This window comes from Equus przewalskii, chromosome 21 (assembly GCF_037783145.1).
Source record: "Equus przewalskii isolate Varuska chromosome 21, EquPr2, whole genome shotgun sequence".
Taxonomy (NCBI): domain Eukaryota; kingdom Metazoa; phylum Chordata; class Mammalia; order Perissodactyla; family Equidae; genus Equus; species Equus przewalskii.
The window spans coordinates 13,362,608-13,378,545 of record NC_091851.1 but is presented as its reverse complement, the minus strand read 5'-3'; the positions used below and the strand labels follow the sequence as shown (position 1 = coordinate 13,378,545).

Below are 15,938 nucleotides of genomic sequence, written 5' to 3'. Positions count from 1 at the left end.
TAACTCTTCGGGCGGCTCTCCCGCCTTCCTGATTTGACCAATCACAAAGCGCCTGATTCTGTCCTTCAGCGCCAATTCCCCGCCTTCTTTTACGGTTGCCTTGAAAACAAGGAGAAAAGGACTCCACAAGCCGCGGTTTCTCTGGATCGGTTTGGAAAGCGGACATGCGCCGTGGGAGCTGGTCGCACTCACGCAGCCTCGGCACTCAGTTTTTCGTTTGGGCCCTTATGGGGAGGTCGGAAGTTCTTTAACTCCGTGTCCTTCACCAATGTGTGCATACGCTATCTGCACATCCGGGTTTTTAGTTCGAGGACAAAACATTTATTCTCCTGTACCATTCAAAAGTATTATGGAGGAAATTATGTTTTATGTTTATAGCTATTTTAAGTTTTATCCGGCATTGTGAAAGCCACCTTTCCTTTCCTATCTGTCTCCTATAATCCTCCCCTTCGAAGATTTGGAAGAATTTTCCCATCCTTGTGGTAGTAATTTTCTGGTGTCAAGAAGCACTCTGTAACGCAGAAATGCTGCGTTTTCTTTTTCTCTCGGTCATCTCCGCTGTCTAGCTCTGAGTAACCGTGATTCGTCACCTGCCAATCATATTCATTGCGTTCGCAGCCACTAAATAGGCGTCCTTTGCCGCCATTTTTGTTTTGGGTCCATCTTGAAAGCTGCAAGATTGTGAGCGGAGGCCATTTTTCTTTTGGGCAGATTCCTCGCGCTGTCCAGGTCCTTCGCCTAGTGTTTGGCCGCCATCTTAAGTCCTGGTTGGGCTTCAAGCCGACAGCGAGTCAGCCCAGATCATCTTGTGTTTGGGCGGCGGCCGCGTTCCCCGACGCGCGGGGGACCCTGGGAAGGAGGAAGTGCGCCGGAAACATGATTCCCCCGAGCTTCTGAGGGTTGGCTTGAGAGCCTGCTGCCTGGTTAGGCTGTTTCCACAGCCAGGTCCTGCTCCACCGTTGACCCTGGACAGTAGCAAAACAAATAAAAGCCCGAACCCAAACCCCGCTACCATCGTAGGTAAGAACACGGAGTTCCTGACGACCTGAGGTGTTCCTTTGCTTGAACTGTTTGCCCATCTCGTCTCCCCTTGTGGTTTTTTTTTTTCTGTCTAATTTTTGAGCCTTGTCTGAATCCTCCCTGTGCTTCCACCTCTCTTCATTGTTTTCAAAGAGCTAAAAAGTGGTTAAACATAAAGGTGTGGGAAGATTAGGCGGTAAAGTGGAAGTATTGGTCTGGAAAATTCTTTTTTAGGACAAAATGGAGTACAGTGGATGGGGCAGGTATTTGTATCAAATTGTGGCCACCCACATCCATATGTACAAATATTGCTCTCTTCCCAGATATTGTGGGATGTGACATAAGTATAGGTTGCAGTGTCTGTATTTCCCATTCATTCATTTCTTTCAATGCATTTATTGAGTACCTAATGTGTGCAAGGCCATAAACAAAAAAACCCTGTCGTGCAGCTTACATTCTAACCATCGCCTTGACACCTGTGAGGCTGGGGCATGTAAGTCTTGTATGGTTCTTAGCACTGCTAGACTATACAAACAAGTATTCGCTTGCATCTTATCCTGTCCCCCTTTTTCCCTCGACTAGGAATCCATGTATTGACATTTATTTCTTGGATTCTAGACATAACCATATTTGTAGGCCAATTGACTGATTTTACAACCAATATTGAGTTACTTAGGGGCTTGCTATTCAAAATGTGGTCCATCAACCAGCACCGTCAGGATCACCTGGGAGCTTGTTAGAAATGCAGAAACTCAGGCCCCATCCCCAGGCCCACTGAATCAGATTTTTCTCCAAGAAGTGCTCCTTAAAGTTCAAGGAGCACGAATTCAGGGCATGGACTAAAGATAAAGATGGTCTCTTTTCAACTTGTGCTTCTTAAACAGATTCACAATATATTTTCAGTTTATTCCGTGTTTTAAGTGCACTGGACGTATTAGTCCATCAACTTGATGTCAAGATGCCGATTTAGCATCCTAAAAAGTTGAAGAGAATTTGTCAGTGTGGTATATTGTTATATAACTTTTGTTATGACAACATATATCCTGTGTGCATTATTTTTACTTTTAATTTATTAATAGTTGAACTTCAAAGCCTGCTTGTGTTCAGGAGTTCAGTATTGACTTGGAAAACCTTGGGCAATGGTTTACCAAAGCTTTTTGTGGCACCTCGCTTTCTTCTGTGTCTTCCTTTAATGAGAAATCCACACCTCATTTATCTCAGGAGTTCTCAACCTTGGCTGCTCGTGAAAATCACCTGGGGAGCTTTTTAAAAAAGAGACCGGACCAGTATCAGCAGAGATTGAGACCTTGTGGGTAGAATTAAGCGACCAGTAGGGTATCTGAGAAACAGCAAACGACTTTTACGTTTTCCATGCTGCTGTATGTTAGATTTTTCTCTCCCTTACGGTCTTACTTCAAATAATTAGGAATTTGAAGGCAACGGAGAGAATTGGACTGGGAACGTGGTGAACCAACTTCTCAGTAATGGATCAACTTGCTGTTTATTTGTTCTGTGTTCTCACCAAGTTGTCCAGCCTTTCTATCTCCTTCCTCTATCTACTAATTGGGAAAAGAAGAATGAAGGTCCTGTTGTTTTTTATTTAGCCTTATGTGAATGTTGCAAAATGTAGGGAATACTTATATTCTGTGAATGTGAGGGGGAAAAATATTTTATAAGTGCAATATTCATTCTTTCTGATTTTTGCATACAGTCACGTGCCACATAACGACGGACCGCATATACAACAGTGGTCCCATGAGATTAGTACCTTATAGCCTACGTGTGTAGTACGCTATACCACCTGGGTTTGTGTAAGTACACAACATTGTCTAATGACACATTTCTCAGAATGTATCCCTGTCGTTACTTGACGCATGACTGTATTGTATCTTATGTCTGCCAGTAGGGTATAGCAGGTGAGGAAATGAGCTCTTGAGCCAGATGTTCAAATCCTGGTGCCTCCACTCACCAGCTGTGTGACCTTGAGCAGGTTACTTAACCCTTAGGTGCCTGTTTCCTCATCTGTAAAATAGGGTTGATGTGAGGGTTAGATAAGTTAATGTAAGAAAAGTGCTTAAGACAGTGCCTGGCACGTAGTCACAGCCATGTAAATATTAACTACTGTTTTTGGTTATTATAGTTAAATCTTTGGGTTATTAACATTTCGTTCATGCGTGCAAATCACTAAGGGAAGAGGTGTTGCATTTCCATGACTTTTCAGGACATCTTCCCCTTTGGAAAAGAGGGTATTCTAAATACAATATTCCAGGCCAGGAAGGTGTGTTTTTTTTTAAAAAATGGTCTTTTTAAACAGCCTTATTGAAGTATAATTGTCCTATAGTAAACTGCACATATTTAAAGTGTACAGTTGGTTGTGTTTTATGTGTATACCAGTGAAACCACCATGACTCAAGATAATGAACATATCCATTACCCCCCAAATTTCCTCCTGCCCTTTTGTAATCCCTACAACTGCTCTCTTCCAGGCAACCACTGATCTGTTTTCTGTCACTCTAGATAAGTTTGCATTTCCTGGGATTTATCTAAATGGAATCTTACAGTACATGCTATTTTGGGGGGAGTAGTGTCTGGCTTCTTTCACTTATAATTGAGAGGCATCTTTGTTGTTGTGAGTATCAATAGTTCATTCCTTTTTAATTGCTGCGTAGTATTCCATTGCATGGATATACTGTAATTTTTTTACACATTCACCAGTCGAAGGGCATTTGGGTTGTTTTTATTTTCGCAGTGCTTATTTTCACATTGTTTTGTTCTTCTCCAGCTTACTTGAATTGGAAAAAGAAGGTCTATTTGGTGGTCAAGCCTTCTGTATATGGTGAACCCAGGAGGTGACAGTGGTAAAACGTTGTTTGTATTGGGACTTTATCTTTGCCATTGTGTAGTTTATGAATTAACGTTTTCTGAATGAAACGTTAATAGCTTTTTAAAAACGCATGCATTGACTTTTTAATGGATTGGGATCTTTTATTCATTGAGATATAATTGACGTATAACATTATATTAGTTTCAGGTGTAAAACCTACTGATTTGATATATACATATGTTGCAAGATGATCACCAGATAAGTCTAGTTAATATCTGTCAGCACATGTAGTTACAAATTGTTTTTTCTTGTGATAAGAACTTTTAAGATTTACTTTTTTAGGGGCTGGCCCCATGGCCAAGTGGTTAAGGTCACACGCTCTGCTTTGGTGGCCCATGATTTTGCCAGTTTAGATCCTGGGCGCAGACATGGCACTGCTTATTAAGCCATGCTGAGGTAGCATCCCACATAGCACAACCAGAAGGACCTACAGCTAGAATATACAAGTATGTGCTGGGGGGCTTTGGGAAGAAGAAGAAGAAGAAGGAAAAAAAAGATTGGCAACAGATGTTAGCTCAGGTGCCAATCTTTAAAAAAAAAAAAGATTTACTCTTTTAGCAACTTTCAAATGTGTAATACAGTATTGTTAACTATAGTCACCATGCTGTGCAGTACATCCCCAGGACTGACTTATTTTATAACTGGAAGTTTGTACCTTTTGACCCCCTTTACCCATTTTGCCCACCCCTCGCCTCTGGCAAAACCAATCTGTTCTCTGTATCTATTAGGTTTTTATTTTTAGATTCCACATGTAAGAGACATCATACAATATTTGTCTTTCTCTGCCTGATTTATTTCACTTAGCATAATGCCCTCAAGGTCCATCCATGTTGTCACAAATGGCAGGATTTCCTTCTTTTTTGTGGCTGAATAATATTAAATTGTGTGTGGCTGTGTATGTAAATACCACATCTTCTTCATTCATCCATTGATGGACACTTAGGTTGTTTCCATGTCTTGGCAATTGTGAATAATGCTGCGTGAACATGGGGTGCAGTATCTTTTCGAGTTAGTGTTTTCATTTTCTTCAGATAAATGCCCAGAAGTGGAATTGCTGGATCATATGTCAATTCTATTTTTAATTTTTTTAATTAAATTTAGGTTTAATTTAATTTGAGGAACCTTCGTACAGTTCTCCATAGTGGCTGCACCAATTTACATACCCACCGACTGTGCGCAAGGGTTCCCTTTTCTCCACATCCTGGCCAGCACTTGTTACTGCTTGTCTTTTTGATAATAACTATTCTAACAGGTGTGAGGTGATATCTCATTGTGGTTTTGATTTGCATTTCCCTGATGATTAGTGCTGCTGAGTACCTTTGCATGTGCTTGTTGGCCATCTGTATTGGATCTCTTGACGTACATGCCTAATCATTTTAAGTTGTATTAAATCTTTGCAGTCTACTATCTATATGTATATATATTACTTTTTAGAGATTGGGAACAATAATTCATGGGCATTAAGAAACCTCCTTGGGCAGCAAAATAGAGATCTATGAAGCCAAGCCTAAAATGTCATAAAAATCCCTTTTTCCATAAATGGGAAAGCAGTGCCTCCTGGTTGTTATGTTATTGACATTTCGTGCTTGAGTAAATCAGAGCTGGTAACTAAAATCGGATTTGACTTATGTTAATTATAGGGTAAGATTGCCGTTAAACTATCTTGGACACTTAAAAGGTCATTTATGTCACAATTTTGATTTCTTCTCTAGTTAGAAAAGATTAGATTTTTTATTTTGGAATTAAGAAAATTATTTTAAATTTACATATGGTAAAATTCACTCTTTTCGGTGTACAGTTTCCTGGGCTTTGAGTAATGCATTGAGTCGTGTGACCCCCGTCTCAATCAGGATGCAGAACAGTTCCGTCACTCCCTGCACAGATCCCCTGCTGCTGCCCCTTGTAGTTATTTCCCCATCCCTCCACCCTTAACAACCCAGTGGTCTCTTCCCAGTCTCTAAAGTTTTTGCATTGAAAGGATTAAATTTTAAGACAATTAATTGCATTAATGATATCAGAAGTTTTTTTCTACGGTGAAGGTGATTGGAAAACATTTGTTATCAGAGTAGGACTTGGCGTGCAAAGTAGACTGATTATGTGCTGTCTACTTGTGCCCTCCGTGTTTATGGTTAACAGAGGCTGAGCGCTCTCGTCTCAGGCGCTGGGCCAAGTGTTACCAACTGCCCTCATGTAATCCTCACAGCACCGTCAAGATAGATATTACTGTCCCGTCTCATAGATAAGAAAACACGAGACTTAGAGGAGTTGGACAGCCTGTCTGAGGTCACATGAAGAAGCAGGATTTGAATATGTGTCTGTTGTACTGAGGACGTGACTGCTTCACGGGTTGGTGCCTTTGTTTCTGACAAAGTATTAAACGTTAGTGGTTGTCTGTTAATGAAGCATCCCATGCTGGGGTGGGTGGGGATTTTCTGTGGGCACAGCAGGGATGGCAGGCCCAGATCACCGGCCAGCTGCCTGGGTTAAGAGCATAGAGTGACTAAAAGGTAGGACTCTTCTGTGGAATTGATCTTGGTAGAGGATTTCAATATTTGACCTACATTTAAAGACGAAGAAAAGAAAAAAGTTCTAATTTTTTTTGTCACTTGCATTATCTTTCTTCCACTGTTGGAGCTTCCCCATTTGTTTTGTCTTTTCTTACAGGCTAGACTTTGGCACTCAAAATTACCATCTGAATAATAGGAAAAGCTGATTCTTGTTTCTACTGAAGTTGCCTTCTCAAACTTTATCTAAGTTGTCACCAGCCAGACCTTTGTTCATTTGTCATTTTTCCTTGGCTTTTTGTTAAAGTTTGTGATTCCTTCCTTGATACTGTTTTTTTTTTGGTGATAAAATTAGATTGTGGGGTAGGGGAAGTAGGGAATGAAATGATTGTGCATTCTTGAATTATAGCTCTTCTTTCAGAAATTCTAGGGCCTTTGTTGTTTTCAGTTTCTGCTCCCATAGCTAATGAAAGTTTTTTAAAATGATAGAAGGAAGTATAATAATTTTCTTGATAAAATTTGAAATCCGGAGATTAGAAGCCTAAAGTTAATTTGTGGTCTGTTTAATCTGGAGTAGTTGCTTTGGCTTGTGACACAGGCCAGCAGCACTAAAAGGAAGACAAATGTGAATTTCAGAGTGCCTAAGATTTTCCCACAGAATAATCTAGAAGGTCACTGACTTTTTATTAGAGTTTATCTCTGCTTTGTATTTAAATGACAGGACAATCATGTGATATTCTTTAATCTACTTCCATTCCTTCCCCAAATTAATTTTTTTAAGGATTTTAGGATCTTTCCCTCTCCACTGAAGACACTCACGCACACATAGTTTTGATGGGGTCATACCCCATGCCTGTCTCCTCTCTGTGAAAGAATGCCTGTTTTCGGGCCAGAGAAAGTGGGCTCAAGAATGCAGAATAGAGGATATGTTATTTTGTAAGACTTACAGTATACTTTAACTTCTCAGCGTGCTTATGTAAATTATATGCTTTCAGATGCTTGGAAAATTGATCTTTTTGGAGATTGTCCTGAACTTCTTAAAAACAGGCAATAGAGTAAAAATTCCACTGAATTTAGACTGGAACTGGCAGCTCTGAGAGGAAGGCTTTTAACATTTATGCTTTCAACTCTAGGCACCAAGCTCGCTGCTCCCTCTTGAAAGCAACTTTAAGGGCCTAGGAGAATAGTTTTTTAAGATGCATGTTTGCTTTGTGTGTGTATGCACATTTACTTCTTAATAATCAGTAAAACAAATCTAGAAAAACCTCAGGATGTTCCCAGATTTAAAACCTACTTAATACAGAGGCTAATAATATCTTTTCCATTCAAATGAATCTTAGAATTTAAATTAGAATTTAAAGACAAAAAAATTAGGTACTGAAAACCTCAAATTTATGGCCTAAACTTCAACCAAAGCTCTGATCTGTTGCCCATTATTTTCAATAGGAAACACTTTGGTCTTCTGTTTACATTTATATACATTACAACTCTCTCAACTTTGGCTGCATGATACATGTAACTTAAGTGTTATTTATGTATTGAAATAGGTCTAGAGTGCTTTGTCCTCCTTTTAAGAAGGCTTGATGTGGAATTTGGGACTTGGGGACAGTAAAGATGCATTAGATAAATAGGTATAAATCTAAAAAAATAATAAATTAACACAGTCTGTAGCTGCTGATTTAGTAACATCAACAGACCCAAGTTAGCAAACTTTTGATGCATACCTGTGCCATATACCAGGTATCAAAGAGGATAAGAATGGACCCTGTTTTCAGGAAGCTTATACAGTAGTCAGGCAGAGGAGAGAGATAGGACCAGAGTTACGTGTAATTTGGTGAGGTAAGAGTGAGCGTAGGTGTGGTGTAAGGTGCAGGTATGGCCCAGAGGAAGGGAGTGGTTCACTCTGCAGATTCATAGAGGGTCCAAGGAATGGGTGGCATCTGAGTTGGGTTTCAGAGGATAACTCACCTTGGGAGAGAGAGAGGACATTCTGTGGTGCAGTGTGTATGGGCGAAGGCAGAGACAGCTGGAGCTGCATATACCAGGACACGTGCCAGAGTTGGCTTTGTGGAGGCATTGAAGCTGTGAAGTTGCCCGAGCTGTGAGGAGGTGTGGGCAGTGCTGACAGGGGGCCTGCGATGCTGTGGGAGACCCAAGTGAAAAGTTTTGACTGGGGGAGTCTTGCTCAGATACCGCCTGAGATGGTTTTTGAGATGGAGAAGTGCAAAGATGGAGACAGGACGTACTTTAAGAGGCTGTGGTTGTGGGGCACCTTCAGGATAATCAGCTCTTTGGGGTTTGGGATCTCCTGCCATCATCAAGTCATAATTTTTCCTTCTTGTGGGAGGCAGATGGGACTGTCTGTGACTGTCAATCTGTTCTGTCCCAGACAGGCTGTGTGCCTGTAGTAAGAGAGGAGAGCCGAGTGTGTACTGTCCCCAGATTCCCTGGTAAATGGTCTTTCTGTATTTAGATTTCATGCTTCTCAGGATAGTGAAGGACATGCCCCTTGCCTCCGCAGAGGAGGTAAGAGACTCATGATTGGATGTTGCACAGTGCTTGTCGAGGCGTAAATAATAGAAAGGATCAGGAAACTCTCCCACCTCCACCTCCACCACTTTGCCGCCAGACCCATGGAGGCTTGGCTGGGAGACGGGGCCCCTTGCTCTGGATGCCTCCTTTGCCCATTTTCCTATTGAATTGTTTTATTTTGGATGCTCATCCTTTGCTGGTTATATGTCTTGCAAATATCTTCTCCCAGTTTGTGACTCTGTCCCACCCCATTTATAGTGTATTCTGATGAAACGAAGTTTTAATTTTTTTAACCTTTTTATTTGGAAATAATTATAGATTCACAGGAAGTTTGCAAAAATGTACAGAGTCCCTTGTACCCGTCACTCACTTTCCTCCAGTGGTAACATCTTGCATAATAATAGTGCAAATATTAAAACCAGAAAATTGACATTGGTAAATCCAAAGAGCTTATTAGATTTAACCATTTTTACATGTATTTATTTAGTTCTGTGCAGTTTTATCACATCTTGTCTTTTGTTTTTGAGGAAGATTAGCCCTGAGTTAACATCTGCCGCCCATCCTCCTCTTTTTGCTGAGGAAGACTGGTCCTGAGCTAACATCCGTGCCCCTCTTCCTCTACTTTATATGTGGGATGCCTACCACAGCATGGCTTGCCAAGTGGTGCCATGTCTGCACCCAGGATCCAAACTGGTGAACCCCGTGCTGCCAAAGCTGAACATGCGCACTTAGCTGCTGTGCCACCGGGCTGGCTCCTATTTGCCATTCTGATAGGTGTGTGGTGATGTTTCCTTGGGATTTTATTTTGCATTTCCCTATGGCTAATGATGTCGAATATTTTTTCATATACTTGTGTACCATCCGTGTGTCCTCTTGGGTGAGATAACCTGTACGTGTCTTCTGCCCGTTTTCTGACTGGATTGTTTGTATTTGTACTGTTGAGTTTTGAGAATTCTTTCTGTATTTTAGTTTGTAAGTCCTTTGTTGGATATGTGGATTGCAAATATTTTCTTCCAGTCTGTAGAGAAGTTTTAATTTCAATATGGCCAAACCTATCATTCTTCTTTATAGTTTGCACGTTTTGTGTCTAGTTAAAAAAACTCCTTCCTTAATCTGAGTTCATGAAAACATTTTCTAAAAGGCTCTCATTTTTCCACATTTGAGATTTTAGCCCATCTGTAATTGATTTTTACATGAAAATATGTGAATAGTGGTCCAACTTCATTTTTTCCAAATGGATAAGCTGTTTGACCACAGTTTATTGAATGAGTAGTCTCTTCGTTTCTCACTGATCGGCACTACTGCCTCTATCATCCATTTCCATAAACACGTCGGTTTGTTTCTGGTCTGCGTAGTCTGTCCCTTCAGCCTGTTTGTTTACCCCTTTGCCAGTACATTATTTTATTTACTAGAGCATTGTAGTAATTTAGTTAGATCTAGTAAGACAAACTCCCTCCTTTGTTTTTTCTTCTTTTTATCCCCTCTCCTCCCTTAGAGGGATCTTGGTCCTTTTTGCTCTTCCTTAGATTCCCAATTCAAGTTTGTGGTTAGAATTGCATTAAGTTCGAAGAGGTCTTGTATATATCTTCTTAAATTTATTACAAGATATTTTATATTTGTGGGATACTAGTTTAAAGGATATTTTAGTCAATCTACATTTACTCGCTGTTTCAAAGAAATTGTTTTTCAGGTTCTTCATTAAGCATGTTTGCTGCATTTTTTGGGATGCTTTTTTTAGATTGAGAAATTTTTCTGTTCTCAATTTTTAATGTTTTTGTTTTTTCTACCTCTTTTAAAATGATCTTGCGCTTTTTTTCTACTTCCGTTTTTAAATATTGTAATTTTTCTGGTGTTAAACCAAACCTGTACTCCTCAGCTAAACCTCACGTGGTTCTAGTGTACTTTTTCTACGTTGCTAGATTCAGATTGCTTCTATTTGTTTAGGATTCTTGCCTCTACATTCGTGTATAGAATTGGCTGTGATTTCCCTTTCTTCTACTGCCCTTGTCTGGTTTTGCTGTCAGGGCTTCATAAAGTCAGCTGTCGGGAGGTCTCCCTCTTGTTCTCTTCTCTGGAAGAATCTGTATACTGGTGTTATTTGTTCCTTGAACTGCTGTTGGATTTTGGATCACAGAGGCTTAGAAATGGAAGCGACCTGAGAGGCTAACCTTTGTAACAGCTTTTTTCTTTCGAGGCAGAAAGAGTTAAATGCTGAGGCTTCAATTGAGAGGGCACGGTCCACTGTACCATGGCTCAGCAATTTCGTCATTATAGAAACCCTAATTCTGAAGGAAAGGTAGTGGCTATTTTATTGCCTAAGACAGAGGGCTCAGATCCTTCCCACTGAAGTCCATGCAAATCCATGCAAGAGAGGCTTGGAAAACATCCCATTAATGTTTTAATGAGAGATTAAATAATAATGTAATGTAAAGTAATAATGTAATGTAAAGATGTAATAACAGAGAGCGGCTTCTCTGTCCAGCAGCTCTGTGGAGGAACCAGCATCTCAGGGCTAGTTGTATCTGTATTGCCCAGTGTGATGACAGGTGATAATTTTCATCTGGAATATCAAAGAAATATTCAGTAGGTGGTATTTTTTATGAAAGTTGCTAATGATTCAATAGACTTTTTGTAAAATTTCCGAACAGCAAGAAATAAAATGGTTATATGCATAAATGACTCAGCTTCTGTTATCTGGAATATTCCTTCATCTGGCAGACATTTCTTGAGCACCCTCTAGTGTTAAGCTGTGCTCTGAGGGCTGTTCACCTTTGAGAACCTGCTCCTCCTGGATGGGTAAGCGTGCTTTCACCGTATTTGGGAATTAGCAGGTTGCTTCCGTTCTTTTCAGGTTTCAGTTCACCATTTAGTTCATTTGCAGCATCTGTGCCTAATGCTGTCCTGAAGAAGCAAAGGAAATATGCTTATTTATCTAAAATGACTAGCAAATATGCAGACTCAAGGTCTATGCAGCTGGCTGTCCAGATGTGTTATGGGCTTTATCTTGGTACACTTTATTTTTTGTTTATGAAGAAGTGTGCCATGTCACATAGCATAATGGTAAATTAAATTAATTCAAACCCTATTTTCTTTAGCTATAGAGTTCCTTCCTGTCTCTGTCTCTTCCTCTCTCTCTTTCTCCAATTAGCAGGAGAGAACCCCTACTCCAGTAGCTTTATTTGAAGTCATCCTTTGTGTTGGGAACCTGTGCCTCGGCAGGGGCTCAGGGAGGGAGGGGGCACCCACCTCTTTGACAGCCCATTAGCAGTCGACCTTGGCAGTTCTGCAGGTGACAGATGCTGCTAGTTTGCCCTCAGCAGACAAGACTCTTCTCTTGCCCTTGGCCCTCAGCTGTGAGACCCTGCCCTGGTTCCTCAAGTTCTCCTTAGGGGAATAGATGGCAGAGCTGGGTCTGTAAGGCCTCTTTTAGCCCTAAAATTGTGAAATTTTGAGTCTCCAAACATTGGAAACAAATGAAAAAATTATATACATTGAGAGGCAGAATGCCACATGGTATTAAAAAATGGATTAAAAATATGCAAAGTGTATTATATAGTTCCTTTTTCCCACACAGCCTATTTTACATTAGCAGACCATAGCATTTTATATAAAAATACATACTTGTTAGTCCTAGATTCCTAGAGATCATATTTTTGAGATTGGGCTTTGATGATACTTTTTGAAGAATCCAGTCCTTAAAAAGTAAATGCAACTGCTCTTGCTTTACAGATAAAAGTAAAAGGAAATAAAGTATTTTAAAAAAGAGTCTACTGGAATCTTATTGTGAGTTTAAAGTATAGCATCACTGTAACATGGCTCATAATCTGTCTGATGCCAGATACGGCTCAAAGCTTTGCCACAGCCTTCCGTGTGGTCCCTTGTCCTTTGGGAAAGGAAGGACTTAAAGGAAAACCAGTGTGTAATTAAAAAATGATTAGGTCACACACGCTTTAGCTTTGTTAGGTACTTGCTGACAAAACTCTCTCCCTCTTTTCTCTTATCAGCTGAACTACTTGAATACTCTCTCAGGACCCCCACTGAGGGACTCCTGAAATTCTTAGCAGAAGTTGTTCAAGCTTGATTTAATAGATTCAAGGGTATTGATTTTATGTTTATCAAGCTCAAATAATATAATTTTAAAGATCTAAAGTTTTCAGGACAGCCTTTATACATGTTGTTTTCAAACACGATTCTGATTTTCTAGGAACTTATTTTTTCCATTTGCACCTGTGTCTAAATGGACTTGCTGAAAGGATCATCACTAAAAATTTTTCTAAATTGTATGTGTTGCATTTTTCAGAGAATAGAAATCAATAATGAAAATGATTTAAGAGTTTGGATAAAGATGTTTTATCTATTAAAAAAATTAGAATCAAAGGTTATCACATTTTTTTAAAAAATCATTAAATTCATCAGATTTTAAAGAATCATCATTGGCTAAGTAATAGTAATTATTAACACTCGTCGAGGGACTAGTGTTTATAAAAGATTATATTGGGGGTTTACATATGTCATTTTGCTTAGTTCTTTGAGTAATTTTGAATTAGGTATTAGTATCCCTATTGTATAAATTAGGAATCTGGGACACAGAAATAAGTGCTTTCCTTATAATAAAACCAAATACTCTCAAACTGTGCTGTCCATATGGCAGCCACTAACCACAAGTGTGGAGCACTTGACATCTTGCCAGTCCACATTGAGATGTACTGGAAATATAAAATACACACCTGACTTCAGACTTCGTTAAAACCCCAACAGTGTAAATATTTTTATATTGATTACATGCAGAAATGATAATGTGTTGGATTTATTGGGTTAAATAAAAACTATTACTAAAATTAATTTTACTTGTTTTAACTTTTTATTAAGTGCAGTCTACTGGAAAATTTAAGATCACACCTGTGTCTTGCATTCTATTTCTCTTGTACAGTGCTGCTCCAAAAGTATCTGTGCACGTGCTTTAACAGGCAGATAGTTGCATGCACAAGGCTTGTGAGTTACGGCATCCTTTCCACCTCATCCCTTCCGCCATAGCAGCTCTCTTCAACCTGCTCTTCAGGTTCGAGATGAGTTTAGCACTTAAGAATTGGGTTTGTGTCACTAAATTACTTGCTCTATTTCTGCTTTGTTGTTATTACTGTTGTGGTGGTTGTTATTATTTCTTATTAGTTTTAGGCTTTGCTTTTGAAACATTCCATTAACGTTAAGGGGAGCTTTTGCTTGATTTAACCGTGTGCCCCTACCACATAATACACACACATTCCCCATCCTCCTAATATTGTTGTAAACATAATATTGTTTAGGTCAAGTTTCAGTGTTTGTCATCATGACTATAAATGCTAGTCATAGCTGAGCTGTGTATGAAATACTCTTTACTTTTTATTTTTTGCACAGCTTTTGTTTATCCTGGAATTACTAATTGCCTTGTTATTATTCAGTTGCTGAGCTTTCCATGCCCCTGTCGTAATTCAATCTCGTATTCTTCACCAGTTGTCTAAAATTCATGTGCATGCATCTAGACGCTTCTGAAGATGCCTCTCCTAGAACATTGCAACCTGCTGTAGCCTGCATTGATGATGCTCTCCTGGTCTACCCCACTGTCTCACAAAGGGATCTACTTTCACCAGATCCTGGGATTTCCTCTGCCTTTCGCCTGTCTCAGTCTTCCTCTTTCCTGTATCTTCCTCTTTCTTGGTTAATTTCCTCATTTTAGTGAAACACATCTTTAGTAGCTTCCTGAGAAAGGAGACGTAAGACTTAAATTTTTTAAGACCTTGCATGTCTAAAAATGTGTTTTTTCCTCTTCATGTTTAAATGCAATTGGAGGTTGGAAAAAATTTTGTTCACAATTTTGAAGATATTTCTCCATTGCTTTTTAGTCTCCATAGTTGGCTTTGGGCATTTTGGAACCAAATATTCTTTTGCCACACCCCTCCTCACCTCCCCACACATTGTTTTAAGGTTCTTTTTGTCACTAATGCCTGATATTTTACTGTGATATATACCTTAATATGAGTCTGTTTCCATCCTAATTTTCATGTGTTTGTCCTTCTATACTGGTCGTTTAATTTTTAATTTATTCTTTCTTATTTTTCATCTTTTTTATTTTTGCTGAAGTTTCTTAATGACTTAGTGAACTTGGTCTTCCAGCTCTTCTAAGTTTACTTCAGCTATCATAGTTTTAATTTGTTATTTTCCAAATATTCCTTATAATTTTTGTTATTTATTGCTTTATGGATGCAGTATCTCCTATCTTCCTATATTAATGGTATAAACAACGTTTCCTTCTCCCTGCATAGTCTTGGATTCAGCCAAGTTGTTTTTTTCTGTTTTCTTTCATGATAGTCTTTACTTAGATGGCAGATGACTCCTGGTTGTTTGCTTGTGTTTGAGAGTGGGACCTTAAAAAGATGGAAGTTCGTTCTGCATACAGATGTGGGGCCTATTGGCATGGGCTTTACTTTAGAGCCATCTCTCTAGGCTGTTTCCTTGGGGAACCCCTGATGTCAGTACTTTGAGAAGCTGCCTTTTAGGTTAGTCCAGTTCCCTGAATGTGGAGGTTTCAGTCTCCTATTTGGAGAGGCTAGGCAGGGTAGAGGGCTGTGTTAGTCAAGGTTCTCCAGGAAACAGAACCAATAGGAACTGTGTGCACTCGCATATGTGTATATGTGTATATACACAGATCTTCCTTGACTTACGATGGGGTTAACCTCCCAATAAACCTGTAGTAATTTGAAAACATTGTTAAGCTGAAAATGTATTTAATACACCTGACCTACCAAACTTCATAACGTAGCCTAGCCTACTTTAAATGTGCTCAGAACAGTTATGTTAGCCTACGGTTGGGCAAAATCGTCTAACACAAAGACTATTTTATAATAAAGTATTGAATATCTCATGTAATTTATCAAATACTGCGCCGAAAGTGAAAAACAGAATGGCTGTCTGGGTACCAAATGGGTTGTTCACCCTTGTGATCGCGTGGCTGACTGGGAGCT

At 39.5% G+C, this 15,938-nt stretch overlaps 1 protein-coding gene across 2 annotated transcripts in view; it reads left to right on the top strand.

Annotated features, from left to right (window-relative positions):
* Positions 1 to 503: 503 nt before the first annotated feature.
* SLX4IP (SLX4 interacting protein) overlaps positions 504 to 15,938 on the top strand; it is a 185,070-nt gene continuing 169,635 nt past the window's right edge. The window contains exons 1-2 of one of the 2 annotated variants that reach the window (XM_070588824.1): positions 871 to 1,020; positions 3,803 to 3,878. The gene's annotated coding sequence lies outside the window, so the exon portion shown is untranslated. Of the gene's footprint in view, positions 1,021 to 3,802; positions 3,879 to 15,938 lie in introns of both variants that reach the window. The other variant, XM_008521386.2, reaches the window with a different exon arrangement.